At 43.4% G+C, this 23125-nt stretch overlaps 1 protein-coding gene across 3 annotated transcripts in view; it reads right to left on the reverse strand.

Annotated features, from left to right (window-relative positions):
- The window catches only part of CRACD (capping protein inhibiting regulator of actin dynamics), an 801959-nt gene that overhangs the window by 74605 nt on the left and 704229 nt on the right, over positions 1 to 23125 (reverse strand). The window lies entirely within an intron of this gene.

A 23125-nucleotide genomic window follows, 5' to 3' on the forward strand; every position in this document is an offset into this window, starting at 1 on the left:
TGTATTCACACCACTCACATACATGACAAACATATTTGTCTACCAGGAGCACCACTGGGTTTTGCTTGGGCTGCAGTTTAAAAGCACTGCAGTAACACACGGCAAGGAAAAGTGTCTTCCCCATGTAGGAAAACTTATTTTCATATATTACAATTTTTTATTGTAGATTTCCTTCTGGAAAAATGCTAGAAAAGTAATTCAAAGCTATTTTTCACTTATTTTCAAATTCGTATTTCATTGTGAAAACTGATTTCTGTTAACCATAAAGGAAAAGTAACTTTGTAAAAATTGGCTTTGCCCTGCCCAAGTCAGAACGTGTGTAAAACCAGTTCTGCCACTCATCACAACTCCAGGGCGGAACACACATCCTTGGTTGGGGGCGTTAACAACCCTGTCTAAGAAGATAATGGCCTGCATCTGAGCCCAGGAAGGAGAGGTTGGTGTTAACTGGTAGTCATCTGGAAAGGGTGCAGGAAAGCTGGCAGGACAAAGAGCAAACATAACACTTCTTTTCAGCTAGAAATGCTAGTGAAGGCTTCTCCTGCTAACCCTCAGGACTCTCTGGCCAGTCTGCCTCCAGTCACAGTGGGGGCAGAGCCATTTTGGAGTCTGCCAAGTGGAAGGAGAGATCATATAAGTAGGAGAGTGGCTAGGACACTGAATAAAGGTCTGCCTGGTAGGTGGCAGTAAGGTCATACCACGTTGAAATAAGTACTACTTGTTAATTTTACAATAAGAAAAAGAGAAAGTGTTGCTAAAGGAGGTGAGGGAAGGGTGAGAAAATAATAAGGATTGGGTGGCACAATTCTCTAGTCATTGGCTAGTGTACAAGACTGAACGCTGGATACACTGCTCTTTTCTGGACCCAGAAAGGCTCCATCTGAAGAAGTCCCTGCTAGTAAAAAAAACAGAGGACTGACTCAAGGACTCCTGACATGGAGGAACTGGCCTGCTCTCAAAGAGTCAAGCTGTTGGCCTCCTGTTTGCCTGCTTCAGGGACACAAAAAGCAGGACTCTTGACTCCAAGAGGGCTAAGCTGACCATAAAGGACTGAACCCTCGAGGAGATCTGGCTGGAGAGAGACCTGGGCCCATATTTATACTTTTTTTGCACCATATAATTGTATTTGTAAGTTTGTGCCGCTTTTGCATCAAAAAATGGCACAAATGCGGTGCAAAAAAGTATAAATATGGGCCTTGGTGCCTTAAACCCAGCCTGCGGAGCTAAGGGCTGAAGGTCTGAGCAGAAGGACTTAGGGGGTCATTCCGACATTGGCGGGCGGCGGGCGCCGCCCGCCAAGCGGGAACTGCCAATTGGCCGCTCCGCGGTCAAAAGACCGCGGAGGCCATTCAGACTTTCCCGCTGGGCCGGCGGGCGTCCGCCAAGGGAGCGCCCGCTGGCCCAGCGGGAAAGGCCCTGCAACATTGAAGCCGGCTCCGAATGGAGCCGGCGGTGTTGCAGGGGTGCGGCGGCTGCAGTTGCACCCGTCGCGATTTTCACTGTCTGCTCTGCTGCCATTGAAAGCCATGCAAAGTGGCTTTGTGTGGCCTCATAGATATGGTTGAATAGGTTGCACAGTTACTAGAAGTTCAAGATGAAACTTCATGACGTGAGCAATGCAATTTTTCACTGGAAACAGAATTTGTATTTGAATTAGATTTGTTTTAAAGTGCAGCCTGTCCGTTTCCCAAGCCATTTATCATTTGTTTTATAGGTCCTTCTTTTTAGCCATATTTTGCTTGCTTTGAGGGTCCTATTACTTCATTATACTAGGGTGTGTGTTAATTTTCGGGGATGTGTTATTTGTTCTTTTGAACTTCTCACTACGCAGTGATTTCAGAAAAGAAGCATTAAAAGTTCAATGAACTACAAGACCCATACCGCTTCATCTTGACAGATACCAACATGAGGGTAAATTAATTTGGAAATACTGAAATATGGAACTGACAATGCTGCACCTCAACAGATACAATAGTCTTAATGGAGAAAGGTATTGTTGCCTTAAAACCTTAAACCTAGGACCACAAATGCACACAATTACTGGCATCTTTCACTCTTGTAGTCTATTTGATGTCACTCAGAACCCCTTTGTGATAAACATCCCCAGAACTCACTGTTACCTATCTATAATTCTATATGTTCCATATGTTATGCATTGTTCTCATAGACAGCCATTAGCGTGAACAACTGGTTCTAAATGCAGTAATTCAATACTATGATAGAACCTGTTAACCACTGTTACCTTATTAAGGAATACCATCCTGCTCTGGCTGGGCCATCTGAGAGCCCGTCAGAGCAACACTGGAAAGCACGGAATCCAGCTTCTGGAGCAGAGGGAAGGGAAGGCGTGGTGGAGATGGGTGGTAGGAGGCCATATTTTTTTTTAATTAGGGGCAGGGAGTTGAAGCCATGTTATGTATGACTCCCCCATTACTCTTCTGCTTCACAGTACTAAGCAGGGGCATATGATTTTGGTGGACATATAACATAAAATTCTAGGTATTTAAAAGTAAATTACGATGATGTTTTTCACTTCAGGGTTCAGAGTGACATTGCAACAGCCCAATGACAATCCCTCAGTCAAAGACAACCCTGTAACTCACAGTAACCCATTATAATTCCAAATATTTCTTCTCTTGAGACCCTAAGACATCCAGTACACATGTTTGTGAGTGCACTGCTAGTTGCTAGGCAAAGGCAATGTGTTTTTACACCTAGGTAACAGACTCACTGTCTCATATTGTAATATCCATTGTGGATAAGCTGAGTGATGCACAGACAACTATCTAACTGGGAGTACAAAGAGCCAAGAGCTCTTTATACAAAGCGTGCTAGGTAGACCATTACAGAACAGGGCTCTACTGCCTTGCCCCATTTTGACCCACGACCTGTAGAACTATAAGAAGAAATTAAACCACAAATTACTGTGGTGGGTAATTATAAAAGGATCCTGCCTCCCACTCAAGATTTGATTGTGTTAATGAATAATCTACATAGCACCAACCAAAAAGTTGTCTATTTGCACTGTTAGGAGGATAAAAACGACAAGCAAGGGTCCGTTGAACTATTAAAGGGAAGATAAGTTCTGAGTTAAGGACCTAAGACCAGCTGACCCCACTTCCACAAATGTAGATATTGAGGAAAAAAACATCTTCAGCTAGAAAGGGGGTAATGCTGTCTTCCAGGTAGGGATGCTTGAAACGGCAAGTAAGAATTCAACAATCAACAGGTCAGCATACAAATATTTGTATAGTCCAATTAAGAGCTAAGGAACACAAACAAAAAAAAGTTTTATTTGTAAAAGATCATACCAATTAGATTCAATAGGTCTATGTTGGCATCCAAGTTTACTCCAATAGTTTTGCCCTCTGTTATATTTGACACATTAATTGGCTTCTAAGAAGATGGGAGCTCGACAGAGTTGAAGTTTGTCTAACAAAACATTTACTCATCACCACCAACAGGTCAGTGCTACCACTATTGAACCTTAAACTATTGATGACTCTCGCAGCTTTATCTGCTGAGGCTGAAAGCCCTATTATAGTTTTTTAAAGTATATCTTTGTTGGTTTTCTACAAGGAAAAGAACAGGTAAGAAGAAGAAACAATAAACAAAAAAAACGCAATATATATGCAGACAATGGTGAAACATGATAACATTCTTTTGCGGAACATTCTATATATGTGTGCACTCATGTATAGCAAAATGTAAACATTGAACAAAACACATTATTCACCAGTGTAAGTGCCCAGTAGAGTTTGTGCATGTAGTAGAAAGGTAAGGCAATCAATGTTATCCAGCCCATCCAACAGTGTTTTTTCTAACTGGCAAATTGTTGGGTGAGCGACATTGTGCCTCAGTAAGCTGAGTGTGGTGAAGGCCAATTAGTAGACATAACTGCTGGTCGGGTGGGGAGGGGGGAGTTATTCTTAATTAACATTTATAAAAAAGGAATTATTATTATTATGATGTGGGTGCAATGTAAGGGGTACCCCAGGCAGTTGATCCATTAATGTAAACACATCAATAGTGTTGTAATTCATGTCTGTATAGCTTTATCAGAATGTGTGAAACAGTAGTGATTTGTACACTGGTATATTGTATATGTATATAAACAGCTTGGAGTACTTTACGAAGGTCTAATATCAGATTTGACTTCTACTTTTTCTAGGTACCTCTGCCAGTCTGGGGGCTTAAATGGTGGCATACCCCCTGTCCTGCCCTCGGTTAATGCCAGTTGCTCAGCTAATATTCCAATGCGCAAGTCCGACAACCACTAGAGAACAGGGTGAGAGTCGCAGACATCCACCACATCGCAATACGTCTCTTTCCTTGTATTAATGCCAGATCAATACATTTGTATATTGGTTTCCATTCTGCGGTGCGGGAGGTGCCCCCCAAAAGATAATGTAAGCCATCTTTGCATATATGGTGACCCGAGGCTTCCGTAAGGAACTCTGTTATGTCACCCCAATGAGTGGTGAGTTTGGGACAGGTCCAGACCATGTGTACAAAACCTGTGTCTATCACCCCTGGGTATATCCGTGCTATACGTTCTGGTGTGAGATAAGTGTGGTGTAAATAATCAAATTATGTATATTTTAATCTGACATTTGTGGATATTATTTTCGATGCAGATAAGCATTGTGCCCATAGCTGGTCAGTGACTACCATATTTATGGAGGCATCCCAATATGCTTTAATTTTGGATAACGAGGGTTCATGTCCGCACTTATCGATCGGTATAGAGCTGTGATCACCTTTCGCAACACCCCATGTGTCAGCAGCATCTGTAATTGAGTCAATGTTGTTAGTTTGTCATGTGTTTTGTGCCGGTGTTGGTTAAAATATTGTTTAAATGTGGCACATAATAGGAAGGGTCCTGGTGGTATTCCATAGTCGCCCACTAGACTTTCAAATTTTGGGCCTGATTACAACTTTGGAGGAAGTGTTAATCCGTCCCAAATGTGATGGCTATACCACCAGCCCTATTAGGAGTTCCATAGGATATAATGGACTCGTAATACGGCTGGTGGTATATCCGTCACATTTGGGACGGATTAACACCTTCCTCCAAAGTTGTAATCAGGCCCATAGTGAGTATCTTATTAAAGATGTCTCCCCATTCAGTTAGTCCCGCCTCCATCCAAGAGACGGCTTCCGGTCATGACAGGAGTTTGTAACAATCTGGCATCACCCAGAGAGATAACTCTGATGCATTTGGGGGCATTGGTGTTTCTTGAGTCTATATGTGGCCCAGCATTTCTTAGGTACCCGTGTCAGCATGTTTGTATCGTCTGTTGGTGCATTCGCCACAGCATTCAAAAGCCAACCGAGCCTAGCCACCCAGGTCAGTCAAATTCTGGCCAGCCAGCGCATCACCCACTGTAGTTGCACCACTGCATAATACAATTCACAGTGTGGAGAGCCCAGTCCCCCATGCTCTAATGGGGCGTACAATTCAGTCAGTGCCACTCAGCGCCTACCCTTCCCCCATATGAGTGCGGTTAAGAAGGGACACATATCAGTAAACAACTTGGTTGGCAGATGTGCAGGTATAGCAGAAAAATAGTAGAGAAACCTAGGTAGTACCAGCATTTTAGAGATGACTATCCTGCCTGCCAGGGAGAGAGGTCCAGAATGGGAGTGACCCCTTGCTTCTGCAAGTGCCTGTTAGAAATTGGGTCTTTGGTTGACAGTCAGGTTACCCCCTGTTCAAGCAAGGACCCTCACTCTAGTCAGGGTAAAAGAGAATCACCCTCAGCTAACCCCTGCTTACCCCTTTGGTAGCTTGGCACAGGAGTAGGCCTAACTTCAGTGTGCAAGGTGTAAAGTATTTGTACCAACACACACAGTAACTTAATGAAAACACTACAGAAAGACACTACACAGGTTTAGAAAAATAGGAAATATTTATCCAAACAAAACAAGACCAAAACGACAAAAATCCACAACACACAAGTCAAGTTATCAATTAAAAATCAAAAAGAGTCTTTAAGTAGTTTTAAACACACACTAACACTGTTAGTGTGAAAATGTACCTTGGGTGCGTCAAAAATAACCTCGCACAGGCGAGTGTGCGTAAAAAGGGCTTGCGATGCGTCGATTTCACTCACTCACTGGACCTTGCGTTGTTCCTCCTTTCGTCAGGTCCGGGCGCGTTTCTTCTCTCCGCAGGAGAGCGATGCATCGATCCGGTCAGCACTCTCGGGTCCGGGCAGGCCTTGCGTTGTTTTTACACGCCCAGGGCTGTTTGCGTCAGAAATCCAGCCGCGCGATAATCCGAAAACCACGCAGCATGGGTTGCGATCTCCCAGCCTCCGTCAGCGATGCTGTGCATAGTTTCGCCGGTCGCGTTTTTGGCAAGCGTCGATTTTCAGCCGTGGAGCCGGTGGAGCGTCGTTTCTTCAGCCGCAGATCGGAGTCACGCCAATCTTTTTCCCGCATGGCGCTCTGTGCGTGGATTTCCTCCTCTTAGGCTGCCAGCTTCTCCTTCCAGGGTCCCAGGAACTGGATGGGCACCACAGGGCAGAGTAGGAGTCTTTCCAGAGACTCCAGGTGCTGGCAGAAAGAAGTCTTTGCTGTCCCTGAGACTTCAAACAACAGGAGGCAAGCTCTAAATCAAGCCCTTGGAGATCTTCACAAGATGGAAGGCACAAAAAGTCCAGTCTTTGCCCTCTTACTCTGGCAGAAGCAGCAACTGCAGGATAGCTCCACAAAGCACAGTCACAGGCAGGCCAGCTCTTCTTCCTCAGCTCTTCAGCTCTTCTCCAGGCAGAGATTCCTGTTGGTTTCCAGACGTGTTCTAAAGTCTGTGGTTTTCGGTGCCCTTCTTATACCCATTTTGCCCTTTGAAATAGGCACGGGTCTGGGCAGGCCTTGCGTTGTTTTTACACGGCCAGCGGTGTTTGCATCGGAAATCCAGCCGCACCATGATCTGAAAACCACGCAGCGTGGGTTGCGATATCCCAGCCTCCGTCAGCGATGCTGCGTGTCATTTCTCCAGCTCCGTCTGTCGATTCTTCAGTCGTGGAGCCGGCGGCGCATCGTTTCTGCAGCCGCAGATCGGAGTTGCGTCTATCTTTTCCCCGCACGGCGCTCTGGGTGGATTTCTTCCTCTTAGGCTGCCAGCTTCTCCTTTCAGGGTCCCAAGAACTGGATGGGCACCACAGGGCAGAGTAGGAGTCACTCCAGAGACTCCAGGTGCTGGCAGAGAGAAATCTTTGCTGTCCCTGAGACTTCAAACAACAGGAGGCAAGCTCTAAATCAAGCCCTTGGAGATCTTCACAAGATGGAAGGCACAAAAAGTCCAGTCTTTGCCCTCTTACTCTGGCAGAAGCAGCAACTGCAGGATAGCTCCACAAAGCACAGTCACAGGCAGGCCAGCTCTTCTTCCTCAGCTCTTCAGCTCTTCTCCAGGCAGAGGTTCCTCTTGGTTTCCAGAAGTGTTCTAAAGTCTGTGGTTTTCGGTGCCCTTCTTATACCCATTTTGCCCTTTGAAATAGGCACGGGTCCGGGCAGGCCTTGCGTTGTTTTTACACGGCCAGCGGTGTTTGCAACAGAAATCCAGCCGCACCATGATCTGAAAACCACGCAGCGTGGGTTGCGATCTCCCAGCCTCCGTCAGCGATGCTGCGTGTCGTTTCTCAAGCTCCGTGTGTCGATTCTTCAGTTGTGGAGCCGGCGGCGCATCGTTTCTGCAGCCGCAGATCGGAGTTGCGTCTATCTTTTCCCCGCACAGCGCTCTGGGTGGATTTCCTCCTCTTAGGCTGCCAGCTTCTCCTTTCAGGGTCCCAAGAACTGGATGGGCACCACAGGGCAGAGTAGGAGTCACTCCAGAGAATCCAGGTGCTGGCAGAGAGAAATCTTTGCTGTCCCTGAGACTTCAAACAACAGGAGGCAAGTTCTAAATCAAGCCCTTGGAGATCTTCACAAGATGGAAGGCACACAAAGTCCAGTCTTTGCCCTCTTAATCTGGCAGAAGCAGCAACTGCAGGATAGCTTCATAAAGCACAGTCACAGGCAGGGCAGCTCTTCTTTCTCAGCTCTTCAGCTCTTCTCCAGGCAGAGGTCCCTCTTGGTTTCCAGAAGTTTTCTAGAGTCTGTGGTTTTGGGTGCCCTTCTTATACCCAATTTCTCATTTGAAGTAGTCTGTGGTTTTGGGTGCCCTTCTTATACCCAATTTCTCATTTGAAGTAGGCTTACTTCAAAGTAAAGTCTCTTTTGAATGTGAAATCCTGCATTGCCCAGGCCAGGCCCCAGACACTCACCACTGGGTTGAAGACTGCATTGTGTGAGGACAGGCACAGCCCTTTCAGGTGTAAGTGACCACTCCTCCCCTTCCTCCTGGCACAGATGGCTCATCAGGAAATGCAGACTACACCCCAGCTCCCTTTGTGTCACTGTCTAGTGTGAGGTGCAACCAGCCCAATTGTCAAACTGACCCAGACAGGGAATCCACAAACAGGCAGAGTCACTGAAAAGGTATACGGAAAAAAATGCCCACTTTCTAAAAGTGGCATTTTCAAACACAATCTTAAAATCAACTTTACTAAAAGATGTATTTTTAAATTGTGAGGTCAGAGACCCCAAACTCCACATGTCCATCCACTCCGAAAGGAATCTGCACTTTAATCAGATTTAAAGGTAGCCCCCATGTTAACCTATGAGAGGGACAGGTCTTGCAACAGAGAAAAACGAATTTAGCAATATTTCACTGTCAGGAGATATAAAACACATTACTATATGTCCTACCTTAACCATACACTGCACCCTGCCCTTGGGGCTACCTAGGGCCTACCTAAGGGGTGTCTAACATGTAAGAAAAGGGAAGGTTTAGGCCTGGCAAGTGGGTACACTTTCCAAGTCGAATTTACAGTTAAAACTGCACACACAGACACTGCAATGGCAGGTCTGAGACATGATTACAGAGCTACTTATGTGGGTGGCACAACCAGTGCTGCAGGCCCACTGGTAGCATTTGATTTACAGGCCCTGGCACCTCTAGTGCACTTTACTAGGGACTTACTAGTAAATCAAATATGCCAATCATGGAGAACCAATTACATACAGTTTTTGTAATGGAGCACTTGCACTTTAACACTGGCTGGCAGTGGTAAAGTGCCCAGAGTAACAAAAACAGAAAAATCAGAATCCAGCACACATCAACAACCTGGGGAACAGAGGCAAAAAGTTAAAGGGGACCAGGCCAAGGATGAAAAGTCTAACAGTGCCTTACCCAAATTACACTCTATTAGATCTGTTGTTAAGTGATGTACTCTAACTCCAAGGTACTTAATGGTGTCATATACCCATATAAGAGGGGTAATCTGGAGTTCTCCACGTTGTTCATCTGACAGGGTTGTAAGGGGGAACAGTTGAGACTTCTCCCAATTGACCCTCAGCCCTGACACCTGACCGAAGCATCCCAAGAGGTCCATTAATTGGTGGAGTACTGTTACATCATCTCGTAAATAAACCAGGGAGTCATTGACATATAGTGAAATTACGTGCAGGTGTTTTCTGTCTGTATCCCCCATTCTGCTGCCCGCAGTTGCAGAGCGCACGCAAGAGGTTCCATGGCTAGAGCAAAGATCATCGGGGATAAAGGGCATCCCTGATGGGTGCCATATTCAATTTGAAACGTGTCGGAGATGACATTCCCCATTTACACTCATGCCAGCGGAGTGTTCTATAATAAAGTAATCCATCTGTGAAAGCATGAGCCTATTCCCATTCTCTTAAGTACTTCCTGCAGGTATTCCCATCCCAGAGTATGAAACGCCTTCCCTATCTCTAAGGCTGCTCTCAGGGGTGTGCGCCCTCTCGTCTCACCTAGCCCATTAGCATCAACAGGCGATACAGGTTCATGAAGGTGTTTATGCCCGGTATAAACCCATTCTGATCAGGGTGGATTATATGTTGTACTACAGGAACCTGATGATTAGCTAGCACCTTACCAAGGATTTTGCAATCCAAATTTAGCAAAAAGAGAAGACAGTAAAAGCCCAACAGCAGTGGGTCTCTGTCCGATTTTCGCAAGACCACCAGTATTACCTCACTCATAGAGGCCGGTAGTATGTCTGAGTCGTAAATTGATGTTTACACCTTTAACAATTGGGGAATAAGTTGTGATTTATAAGTGGAGTAAAAGTCTGATGGCAAACTGTCCATTCCAAGTGTTTTCCTGTGTGCCAGTTGCTGTATTGCTTTTGCTATTTCAGATTCCTGCAGGGGGCTTGTAAATGTGGAAGGGGGACCGCGTCCAAAAAAGTGTCAATATGATGAGAGTTGTTAGACATCACAGCTGAGTATAATTATGTGTAGTAGGAGTGAAACGTTGTGTTGATAGCATCTTGGGTGTTAACCAGTCAGCTCATGTTTTCATGGATTGTAGTGGTAGGGACTCTGGGGAGCATTCTGAGTGTAGAAGCCAGGCTAGGAGTTTGACTGCCTTATCTCCTTCTACATGTTTTTTCATCTGGTATAATCAAGTTTACATAATTGGTCTAATGTCACCTTATGAGGCCCTATTATCATAGTTGAGAAGTTATCCCAATCCCTTCTAGTCGGCAGATCGATCTTGAATTGATCAGTGTAGGAGCAGAAAGTAAGCTGATGCTCTTGGTCCCCAAGCTCTGCTCCACTCACTGTTAGTTGGCTAGTAATGCCATTCATATTCCTACATAATAAATATTGCATTCTCAATTGTACACAGTTAGGATATAATAATTCACTGAGGACTTCTGTACTAGCGGCTGATTGCTACATTAAGGAATGTGAACCTGAAGTGATTTTTCATTACTTTTTAATTTATTTGAAAATATACTTAAAACGTACTTAATAAGGACACTTTATTGCCCTATTGGAAGTGGTATGAAGTTTTGTTTGGGAATGCGCAGCTATGGACAGTTGAATTCACCAGTGCGCTTTTCCACAGGGTAGCGGATGAGCAGAAGTCATCTTCTCTAAAATAATTCACTGACATTGCAAAGTGAGGAATATAATCAGCTACTTGTAATTTCACAACTGTATGATTACAAAAAGATTAATGATTACAGTCGCTTTCAACACTAGTGAAAGTGGCTCAGCCTGCTGGGTGCAGCTTGGTGGTTGTTTCAATCTAATCTCATCTAACAGTCATAAGAAATATCTGATGCAATACTAAAAGCAAAGCAGATATTTAATCAGCTTGTCTTGTAAAATTCAAGATAGGCTAACCTAAATTGACTGCGTAGAGCGAGCATTCTCTAAAAATATCTTCTGTCAAAGGAGATGCATAGGATACCGCAGATGCAACAGAAGCTAACAAAGCCAGTAAATTAGAGCACAAAATAATAACAGTGTACAATGGGGTAGTGCACCTAACTATTCAACCTAACACTCAAATCAACACCAATAAGTGTTTTCTTGTAATATGTTTTTTACAGCATTGAGTGTTAATGTGATGGACATATAATATTCATAGTTCAAAACAGTGCACTAGCATGCAAAATGAATATTAAAGATTAACATGGGCATTTTTGTATACACGCTTCACTCTTTAGGAGAGTATGGATCTTAAGTTAGAGACATTTGCTAAACTGTTAAACTTTTGTCCTCAGAGGAGAGGACCTGATGGCTTGCAAAACATGGTATTTACATCTGAGTAAGAGGATGAGTCGGAATAACTATTTCCTTAGTCTCTAAGATCATTGAATATGATTAATTGTGCAGGAGGATATATTGAATATGTCTAATTGTGGTTCAGATAAGACCCCCTAAACTACATGCACCCAACACTGCAATTATAAAGTGTTGTGTCAGCTATTGAGAGTGAGTGTTAACTTTTGTCTGTTAACAAAAGGAGAATAGTAATACTTAGATACTTGAAACTTGAATAACAAAATACTCAGGTCTGTTTTGAGCTTGGTGTTAATTAATGAAAAGTTCTTAGATTCCGGGAGAAAATACAGAATTGGGAAGGTAAGGCAAAATTATATATTTTTCCAACATAGGGGGTAGAATGGTTGATTTCAGCATTTCCCAAAAACTTTAAATATTTCCCATCAGCCCGGAACTCAAAACCAGGTTTTTGAGAAACAGGATAATTTGCAAAGAAGTAAATAAGTTTTGCAACAATTTCCCATGGCGATTTCTCTATAATTTAGTGAGATGAAACCCATATTTTTTCAATGCCTACGATGAAGTTGAATTTACAGAAAATATCTTAAAGGGGGTCATATTGATTAATTCAGGGACATGGAATGTAAGGTAAGTTTCCTTACATTTTTGATCATGATCTTTATTTTTTAAGGAATATTCAAAATATACTGGTTCATGGAATTAAAAATTAATGTGAAGATGCATGCTTTGGTGGCTTTTAAAACTCATGTTTGTGGAAGAATATTTTGTGCATTCAACATTTCTTTTTCATTTGTTAATCAGACTCAGGATATGCTATAATTGATTCATCAATTGAATTATAAAGCACAATCCTAACACTTATATAATAGAACGCTGCATAGAGAATGAAAACTAACTACCCAGCAGTAAGAAACAAAAGTGAATCCATGAACTTCTTTTTATCTTTTGACAAGGAAAGATCAGGCATCATGGAGATGATCTGTAATATTCAGGTAAGGAAAGTTTTAGTGACATACCTAGAGAATGGTTAGTTCAGTTGTTTCGGTTTTATAGTCTTTGGCATTATTAGCAATGAGCTAGTGTCATGTATCTACCAGCTTTATGTAGGGCTTCTTTGACATGGGATAGGGCATTTATAAAAAATGCCATGGAGGGGAGCATACCCTCCGTCCATGTGAGCTAATATTGAACAACTTGGCTGAGGTTTCTGTCAGGGTTTTCATTTACTGAGCTGGTGCAGTTGGGGCACTGCACTCTTTGCAGTGCCGGCTGTGTGTTCCTACATGTTCAGACTGGCATCAATAACTAGCTGCAGCGATATGGCTGTACTTACTATTGTCAGTGTGTTGTCTAATGATTTACATTGTCCCAGCCATATTTAGATATCTTCAATGCATTACCTCCATGATGGAGTAGAAATTCCCCTTTGTTTAGGTTTGGATTCAAGGGAAGCTCTAAGTCAATATCTGGGGGTTAACAGACGAAGGAATTTGGTTTATCATTGTCATACCCAAAGGATTCCCTGAAGAATAGATGTCATGCATTTTGAGGCAGTCACTTCATACTCCTAGTGATTAAACACAGAAACTGAAGACTGGTAAACCTAAAAAACACCAAATACCAGTTATGACATCGGAGACTGAAAGGTGCCCAGAAAACCAGCTGAGCCTGTCCTTTTGTAAAGAAGAGAAGCAGCTCAATAGAGCTCTCCCCATTACCAAACATTTGTCAAAAATATGGAGTAGTGTGGTATGTTCAACAGTGTGTAAGTCTGTTAAATGTTTGAGCAAGGCCTGGAAGCCAGTGTCACCAACCATTTTCAAGAATATGCAGAGCATGTTCAGTTGCTTACAAGGTTGCGGTCTCTGTGATGTATTTGGGTTGAATGTAATGTTAGGAGACCTAGAGTTTTGTTTTGAAGAAGTAATCGTGGGGACTCAATTTTGCCCACTTTTTAAACAACTTGACCATAGAAGGGTAGTTGTGAGACTTGTCTTAGGTTTAGTAGTCTTTCTTACCCAGTGCTGGTACCTAGGCTACTCATACTTGCTGAGGGGAGATATTTTGCAACAGTGATGTTTTGATTATTTTTAGGGTTAGAAGTCAAACCTTGTCAGTGCACATTTTGGTAAGGTTAACTGGAATTGTGGCAGGCTTGACTGATGACGATAACTAGGATCATGTCTTTGGCAATTTCAAAGATAGATAATTATGGCAAAAAATGTCAGTGGTGTTATAAGGCTTATCTCAAAGAGGCTATTAAAGGTTTGTGGGTGAGCTCTGGTCAGTCCATTACTGTTATGAGCGAATTTGCCAGTGATGGTGACACAAGTGAGGATGGAGAGGGAATTATTACAATACACTTGTGAGTGGTTGTTTGCATCAGTTATTATTATTTTAACATAGTCCCATTTCGTCGATCTCTGTGTTTCCTAGGCCTTTAAAAGAAGTGAACAAAGTGCAGTCTTTTGTTGGTGTGGGATTTGGTGTGCAATGGATTTGTGCTTATGGCGTTTGGGCTTTTAGTGTAATAGGGTCAATGAGTCTATGATACACTTGTTACATGTAAGCTATACCTGTGAATTTGCTGGCATTGTGGGTAAGCTTTTATAAGCGAGGGAAGCACTTTTCAGTATTTACATTTTAGGGATTTCCAAAGGAAGATCCAGGAAGATTTTTCTATCTGCTTTTTGATAGGAGAATGTCTGTCAGATCACTCCAGGCTATGAGTGATTTTGTTGTAGTGGTGCTTTTTTTTGGTAGGTGTAAACTCGAAGTTGTTTTGATTGTGTTAGAAAATTACTGTGTTGTATCACATATTTTTCAAAGTTCTGTTTTCTCCAAAGAATAGTATAATTACCTATGAATGTATGTTTTCTTAAATGAATGTTAATTGAAGATGTGAGATCTGTGAACTGTTGGCAGCATGTACTGGTGTTTATTGGTAGCCTACAGGTAAAACAGAAGTGGATCACATTGTTAACAATTCATCTGAAGAACTTGTCAGAGTAGCTTGTAATGTGGGTTGAAGTCTAATTTGTTACTCTGGAGATTATAAGTAGGCCTCTTCCAGGGGCTTGCTGACTCTTTGTAGTAAAGTAATTGATTTATTTTCCAATATCACTATTAAGTTATGGAAAGGTATAACAAAGATAAATGGTTAGGCATGGGCACTCCCTGCAAAAACATCACATATAAGCTAAACTAAATGTCAGATGTGAGTGAGAGCAGACAACTGCACTCACCCATGAGATTAAGGGCAGGTATGAATGATGTATGTGTAATCTGTATATAGATGATAAGACTGTTGCTACGAGTGGCCAGTATGTTGAGTTTGGTACAAATAAAGAAAACTGAGAAATTACAAAGGAATAGAATTGTATGTAGGAATTACATAATTAATCTTTCATTTGACTTGTGCTAGTTTGAGAAATAATGAATTCACTGTCCTGGAGGAAAACAGATGGGGAATATTATTAATATTTTCAGGAAGTGAGAAACTGGACAGTGCTTATGCTGGAAAGTGAATTAGTGAACAACACTTAGAACTTATAAAAGAAAAATAAGAATCAACAATCAGCCATTATAAATCAGTCTCCAAAACTATTAATAATTTCTTAAGTGATAGTAACTCAATTGATACCCATGGTCAAAGTAGATGGAAGACTACATGTAGCAGTTGGTTTACACAAGATATAAATCATCTTATAATGGAAATGCAATTAAAACAATGCTAAGAACCCTTGAGGAATCTACGACACAATCATTGGGTCAAACTCAAATTACAGCATTAATACTAGCAAAGTCAGAGGTTCCATATGCAGATAACAATACTGGCTAGCAATCCTTAAGCAGTACGAATTCTATACTGAGAGATTGGATATCAATTCAGGTGATAATGTGAGTCAGCTTTTGGCAAGGAAGGTAAAGTTGGAATAAAGTAACTCACTACAATTATATGTAGCGAAGTGGTTTACTGGTACCTTAGTGGTACCTTCTCTCATCCATTATCCAGTTAGCAGACATTCTGATCAAGATTATCTTTCTTCTGAGCTGCAATGGAGGGGGCTTCAGTATGGTAAAGACCATGCTTTTTGTGAAGAAAATGCATAGAAAAAATGGCCTATGGCTCTAAACATCTGTTCACACTGCTAAAGTTGGACATCAAATTTAATTCCAAAATTCTCACATTAAGGTTATTACTATCACTTCCAAGATTCGTGCATGAAGTTCTATCGGGTTGTACTGCTCCTATAAATTTGTATAAAGTTACAGGTATCTCCCCTGGCTGACTGATTTATAATAATGATGAGACCCTGGCAACTCTGAACATATCGAAGTATTTGAAGGCATGGCATGGGATTATTTAGGAACTATATTTGCATTAATAACATGTCCATTAATCGTATTGTACTTCAACTTGCCATCTATGTGGGTTGTCCTCTTTTTTCCCCTCTCTATTCAGCTTGACTAAATAACCATTATTGACTACTATACACAGGTATACCCAATTTAAGGGGATAACCAGAGAAGTAATTGATCATTGTATTGTATATGATTGCTTATTGTCTTTACATAATCTCAGCTGACAGTTGAGCCACTAATGGAATTAATGAATATGTTTCCTTAGTTTATGGTCTAAGCATAAACCCAAGTAAGAGTCAGTTTATGCCCTTATCTGCTGATTTTCTACTTTTCTTTATATTACTGTAAAAACACATGTAAAATATAATCTATAAAGCCATATATATTAGTCAGAAAAAGGGGTTGATTAGTAAATCTCAATTAGTATGCCATAATTAATAAGATGTGGGATAAAATGGTGGTCTGAAAAAGATCACAATTATCATTGGTGCACACCTGTACATTAATAACAGATTATTTTGAAAAATATTCAGCCTTACAATAATTATATTTTTTATGGGATTAGGGCATTCACAAATTTCGGTAGAGAAATGTTACCAGTATTATCAGGTGATAAATCCTTATTGGATTACAAACATACTGTAAAATGGCCCAAGTCACCCCAAATTGATTTATTAAGTCAGATTTAAACTCTTAAAAATAGCTAGCAATGGAGCCAAGTTATTTATTTATGGATCAAATCTGTTTATTATTATTTTGAAAGTATAAACATACAAAATACAACACATCTCAGGGCAGTAGATGAAATATATCGCTCCAGCAAAGACCACAACTCCGTTGACAGGAGTTCCTCCCATTAAGTTCTTAATCTCTGGACCACACCAAAGGTGGCCACACCGCCATCCCCCATTTCGCAATCCAGAGAGTAGGCTGGCAACGTCCAATAGTCTTCCAGGTTGCAAGTCCCGCTGATGTGAACCACCCAAACATATAAGTAAAACATACTAACAATGCTTCCCCTCCAGAGTCCAAGTCATCTCCCTGTCTCTCCAAGCCTCTACCCCTTCCCCCCCCTCCAACTCCAGGACAGTACCCCATGTTCATCAAAGAGGCTTCCCACTCTCCTACAACCCCCCTCATACCAGCGTCTCAGGCCTTCTAGATTGAGTCCAGGCTCAAAGTCGGGATTCGCGCCAATGGGGGTCATCGGGGACGGAAAAGACGTCAACCCCGAACGACAGGCCACAGTGTCCCATATTCGCAGTGTTGGTCCCGTGACCGGAGAAGCGTAAGGTCTCCGTGCCCTATGCCGACGTAGGAGCCAAGGCTCCTTCCATATATGGGAGCCCGCTACCGCTTGGTCCATAAAGCACCAATATTTCTCCATGAGCGGGCAACTCCACTCTAAAAGAAAGCGCAACTGCGTTGCCTGGAAATAATGCAGAAGATACGGAATCGCCAGTCCACCTCCACTCTTAGGGCGATATAAAACCTGTCGCGGCAGATGCACCGGTCGACCCTCCCAAATAAACCTAAGAACCGCCGATTGAAGAGTAGCGATCGTCCGAGGGGGTGAGGTCAGTGGAAGCGCCTGAAACACATAATGTATGCATGGTAAAACATTCATCTTGACCGCCGCCACCCTGCCCAGCCAAGACAGCTTGTGTCTCACCCACAACTCCAGATCTCGCTGTACCTCGCGGACCAACTTCGTATAATTCAAGCTCGCTGTCTTTGCAACAGACGTCGCCAGTTCAACCCCCAAGTAGGAAAGACGCGAAGATGACCACAGGAAGGGGTATCTAGCTCTCAAGTCTTCCTCGTGATCCGAATTCACCGACAAGCTCAGTATCTGGGATTTCTGCATGTTCACCTTAAATCCCGAAACCTAGCTAAACTCAGCTAATATCCCCATAAGCGCAGGCAACGAGGTCATGGGCTCCGCAACAGTAAGGATCACATCATCTGCGTAGAGAGTAATGAGATGGTGGTCTCCACCAAATTTCACACCAGAGACCAAGGGACTGTCCCGCAAACACTGCACGAGGGGCTCCATATGTAGCGCAAACAAGAGGGGGGAGAGCGGGCATCCCTGTCTAGTCCCAAGCCTAACCGGGAACGGTAGGGAAAGCACGCCATTAACTCGAACTGCCGCCCTAGGGGACTGATAGGCACATCGTATCCAAGACCTAAACCCAGGACCCAGACCAAAACGCTTCAATACCTGAAAGAGGTATGGCCAGTGAACCCTGTCAAACGCCTTTTCGGCGTCTATAGATAAAAAGAGCGCTGCCCTGCGAGATCGATGTATTTTATCTAAAAAATGCAGAAGCCACTTCGTGTTATCACCACCTTGTCAGTTTGGGATAAAACCTGACTGATCCGGATCGATAAGACCCGGCATATAAGGATTGAGGAGACATGCAAGAATCCCGGTGAATAGCTTGGCATCAATGTTCAGGAGTGAAATCGGCCTATATGAAGCGCACTCTTCTGGGTCTTTACCCGGCTTATGTATAACAGCAATGGTAGCGTCTAACATACTAAGCATCAGGGCTCCCGTCATCTGGAAGGAATTAAAAAGCCGCACAAGGAGCGGGACGAGCTCCACAAAGAAGGTCTTATAGAATAACGCTGTGAACCCGTCGGGATCAGGGGACTTCCCGGCCTTTAGGCCTCAAAGGGTCGTAGGCCCGCAACAAGCGGCCCACAGCCGTCCAGCAGCTCCTCGGCTCCCGTCGCCTAGGCACTTGTCCCAGCCGCCACACTGCTGACTGCCGATTGACACAGTAGGGCGCCACAGATTTCTCCATCTCTCCTTCCTCCGCCACTGCGGGCAAGTCCCGTCGGCCGCCCCCAGCTTCAGGGCCAGGCCCTGGGTGTCCTCCTCCAAACCCAGGATCCGGTTCACCTCCGTCAACGATTTCTCCTTGCGAAGCTGCTCCTCCCAGCGGAAGACAAGGCGGAACGGGTGACCCCACGAGTACGACACAGCATGTGCTCGCAGGTGCTCTGTAATAGGTTTAAACTTACGCCGCCGCTGCAAAGTCCGAACCGAGAGGTCCTGAAATAATTGGAGCTGATGTCCTCTAAAGTGGACCTGCGGGAGGTTGCACGTTCGCTGCAAGATGCTTTCTTTCAGCCCAAAGTTGTGGACACACGCCAAAATATCCGGCGGGCGGTCCCCTGTTCCACCAGGACGGCGCACACAATGGACTCTATCCAGGACGATCTCCTGAGATTCCTCCGGGTCGAGGACAGAGCGGAACAACGCCACCACAAAGTCTCCAATGTCCTCCTTCTCCGTCCCGATCGGTACCCCTCTAATGCGGATATTATGCCTGCGTGACCGATTCTCCAGGTCTTTCACCGCCATCTGAAGGAGGTCCTGCTTCTCCCACAAGCGAATAACCTCCTGCTTTAGGTCCGCCACCTCCTCACCACGGGCGGTTTCACCATCTTCAACCTGTGTTACCCGCTCACCCAGGGAGGTAAGCTCAACCCGTAACTCCTTCACCTCCTGAGATATGTCTTTGTGGAGTTCCTGCAAGTCGCTGCAGAGAGATTCAAACAGGGAGGTAAGGAAAGCCTTTATAACTGGTGCCGCCTCATCCTCTGCTGTCTCCCTCCGAGTCTCAGGGGCCTTCGCGAACGGCGGCTCCACAGGGGCCTCTCCCGGGACTGGATGACCCCAGTGAGCATGTCTCTTACCGTCCGGTCCCGCTTGGTCTTGGAGGTCACCATCACCCCTGCCCTCTAACTATGGAGGCACATGTATATCAGCAGGACCTCTGCGCGTCGCCCTCAGGGGTCGTGTTCTCCTGGCCGTACACTCCTGCCAGTAGCCGTCAACCTTTCACACTGCAGGGTGCCCCGTGGGGGCTTCTTCACTCAGCAGTTCAACTCAGCTTTGAATAAGGCCAACGCGGGCCAACTGCACCGCCGACCAGTGGCTCAATCCCACTGTGTGCCCGCAAACTCCTCTAGCACAGCACCCCGCAGCACAGATGCGCCTCAGTCCTCTCTCTGTCATCTCTAGGGCCCCTCTCCGGTAGGCCCAGCAAGGCGGTACCTCTGCTCCCCAGTTCCAGCACCCTGCGTAGCGCTGGGCCCTCGTCGCGAGCCCGCCTCACCAAAAGCTCTCGGCCCTCTCCATGTGCGCTGCCGCTCTCCTGCGCCCGAGCAGTGGGCCGCCGGGCCTCAGGCCCGCGTCGCAGCAGGGACCGCGGCCCTCCTCTTGCGCCAGCCGCAAGCACCGGCCCAGGACGCGCCGGACCTCGCGTGCGATGACCTAGCCATGGGCGTCCTCAATTCTTTGGGTTGCCTCGGGGTCCCTCCACATCAGGCACCACGGCCGGGCCCCGTGGGCCCTCCAGGTCGGGAGTCCTGTGGCGATTTCAGAGGCCCGGGTGGCAGAGCTCGGACCAGCGCGTCCGCTCACGCCGCCATCTTGGCCACGCCCCTCCAAGTTCTTTATTTAAGAGCCAGGATAAATGATCAACATTTTCAAAAATCGATATACTTAAATAAAATCTGTCATGAATGGTATGGCAGAGGACTGACAATGGGAACCTCTACACTATCAGTACCAGAAACCGTCTCACCATGTATTCACTGGGTTAGTTTTTTTAACCATTTCCTTTTAGGTGCACATGTAGTGCCTCTCTTCTATGCAAGGCCTCTATTTTCAAAATATTGTTTTCCTCAAAACCATATTTCGCAACCGAGTCTGGTCAGTGCTATATATCCACTGTAACGGTAAAGTTATAATCCTCGGCCTGAATACTTGTGTCACAGGCATGCACTCAAACACGGGAAATCTCTTTTACGAACTCTCATTATTTTAATGATATGAAATGAATGAACAGTTGGTTTATTACTTTGATCGTTCACTTCCAGAAAATGATAGAGGTCCGTTTCTGTTGCGTAGGGTACAATAAACCCTTGGGAACATGCACAAGAGATGTTTTAGAAGCTATTTCATTGGGATTAATTTTCCCAAGTAACAAAATGTTTCTATTGGACGTAATCCATGCCCTAGCTGCTGGCAAAAAAAATCAGTGGGAAGTGGCACACCTGGCAATAGCCTAAAAAGAGAAATATATTTGCTACTTGTCACACAAAAGATATTAGCAACACAATGAATCCCTTTACATTTGAAATATCTATTTTCGCTATAAGGATATACCTGCTATAAGCTTTACCAAAGCAAAGATTTCTGAATAGATTGTTTTCATCTCTTCATTTGTAGATACTGGATATCTCCTGATTCTCTGCCCATTAATGGTTTATATTGAGATTGCATACATTACATGCAATGCGATATCAAAATAATGAGCTACCATGTACACAAAGGAGAATAACTGAATCTGCAACGGCTCTGATTCTAGGAAAAGTCAAAAAGGTGTGAATCACCACGAGCTTTGACTTAACAATGGTATGATTGTTGTTGCAAGTGTGGAAGCTGGTTGTTTTATGCAACAGCGCCACCTCATGGATAATTTAGGTATGGAAGGTACGTCATTAATACTGTTTTTATTTATTTTCTGATCATTTACTCTTTCTTCGCTTTTTCTTCTTGTATAAGAAGTATATGTTAATTAATCTGTAGATGAATCTTCCTGAATATGATGCATGATGCAAATTTGGAAATACGTTACATCAATGAACACGATGTTTCTTGAAATCTTTCTTAACTCGGTTTGCTTCAGTGTTGTGTATCTCTACTTTCGATGGAAATCCTTCATTTAATTCATATTTTATATTTGATAATAGAATTAGTTTAATTCCAAAAAATTACACAGTATTATGCTTTCATTGATCTTATATGCACTTCGTGTACTGTTGTGATAGATGCTGAATTGCTGAATACAATATGAATGAGCGAAACCTGTCAGCTCTGGCCCCAGTATTGAGAAAATACTTGGAGTGAATGGACTGTTTCGTGTATATTTTGTCAATATGTTTATCATACAGTGTAAACATATCTAAAAAAATTAGCACCACCCAAAAATAAAAGCATACAAAGATTAATGGAATAGGATGGTGTATACTTATCTTAAAAGATCACCACACAAAAAAGGCACATATAAAAAGGAATGTGATGCAAAAAAAACAATGCTTCTCAGCTAAGAACTCCCATATGTAAAATACGAATTATTTGTCATATATACATAGTTTCTACTTTACAGTTTCATATATGGCAACTTTTATTTTTTTATGAATTGTTTTCTATATTTTTAAATCCACCCAGCAAGGTTTCAGAGCGCTGTGCACTTGAGTTTGGAAGACGGGGTATTCCATCGAAAAACGTGGCATTCACAGTATTACAAGTGAGTTATAAGGACATCCGCTACGTTTAAGGGGAACCCTCTCTGCCAAAATGTAAATAAGGCCAATATTGTTAAGTAGTTTCACATGAAATAATGTGAGAACTATCAAGAAGGTTTGAAATATCAAAAAGTAAGAATTGCTAACTGTTCATACCAGCTCTGTATTAAAGAACAAATAGATCAATTTGCAGAGTATACGTGGCAGTGACAGTCAAAGCAACTGGATTTCGAGTACTTTGAGTAATGAGACAAGTATCAGAAAGCATGCAACAATGCAAGAAAACTTTTAACATTATTCAGAACAAGCAGGGCTACTATGATATGTGGGTGCTCAAAAGAGCATCCCAGAGAGGACATCATGGTTATTAATTAAAATGTCATGGGTAAAACACAAGCGAGCGCTCGGTCTCAGTAAGCTCAAAACAGTAGGGATGATTCACAAAAGCATTTATGAGTACGTAAATTAAAGTCACTTTAATGCCTTTAACAATCTGTCCAAAATATCCAACTACCTATGAGTGCAAGTGTATGTGAATAGTGCCCACATTTTCCAATGCTATTTCTATTTGAGATGTTTTTGGGCCAATTCACAAAGGCTGCTGGAGTATATAAAAGAATAGTACAGGAGTTCTATGATGTAAAAGATTATAGTCAATTTTAGGCTCAGGTTTAGGAGGCCTAGTGCCTCCTTGCGCCACATTAGCATCATTTATTTATGCTAAGATGGCCAAACAAGGCCAAAATCACCATGCCAGATTTACAAAGTGGTGCAATGCATGCTTTGCATCACTTTGTAACCCCTT

Source organism: Pleurodeles waltl, chromosome 1_2 (genome assembly GCF_031143425.1).
Source record: "Pleurodeles waltl isolate 20211129_DDA chromosome 1_2, aPleWal1.hap1.20221129, whole genome shotgun sequence".
In the NCBI taxonomy this organism is placed as follows: domain Eukaryota; kingdom Metazoa; phylum Chordata; class Amphibia; order Caudata; family Salamandridae; genus Pleurodeles; species Pleurodeles waltl.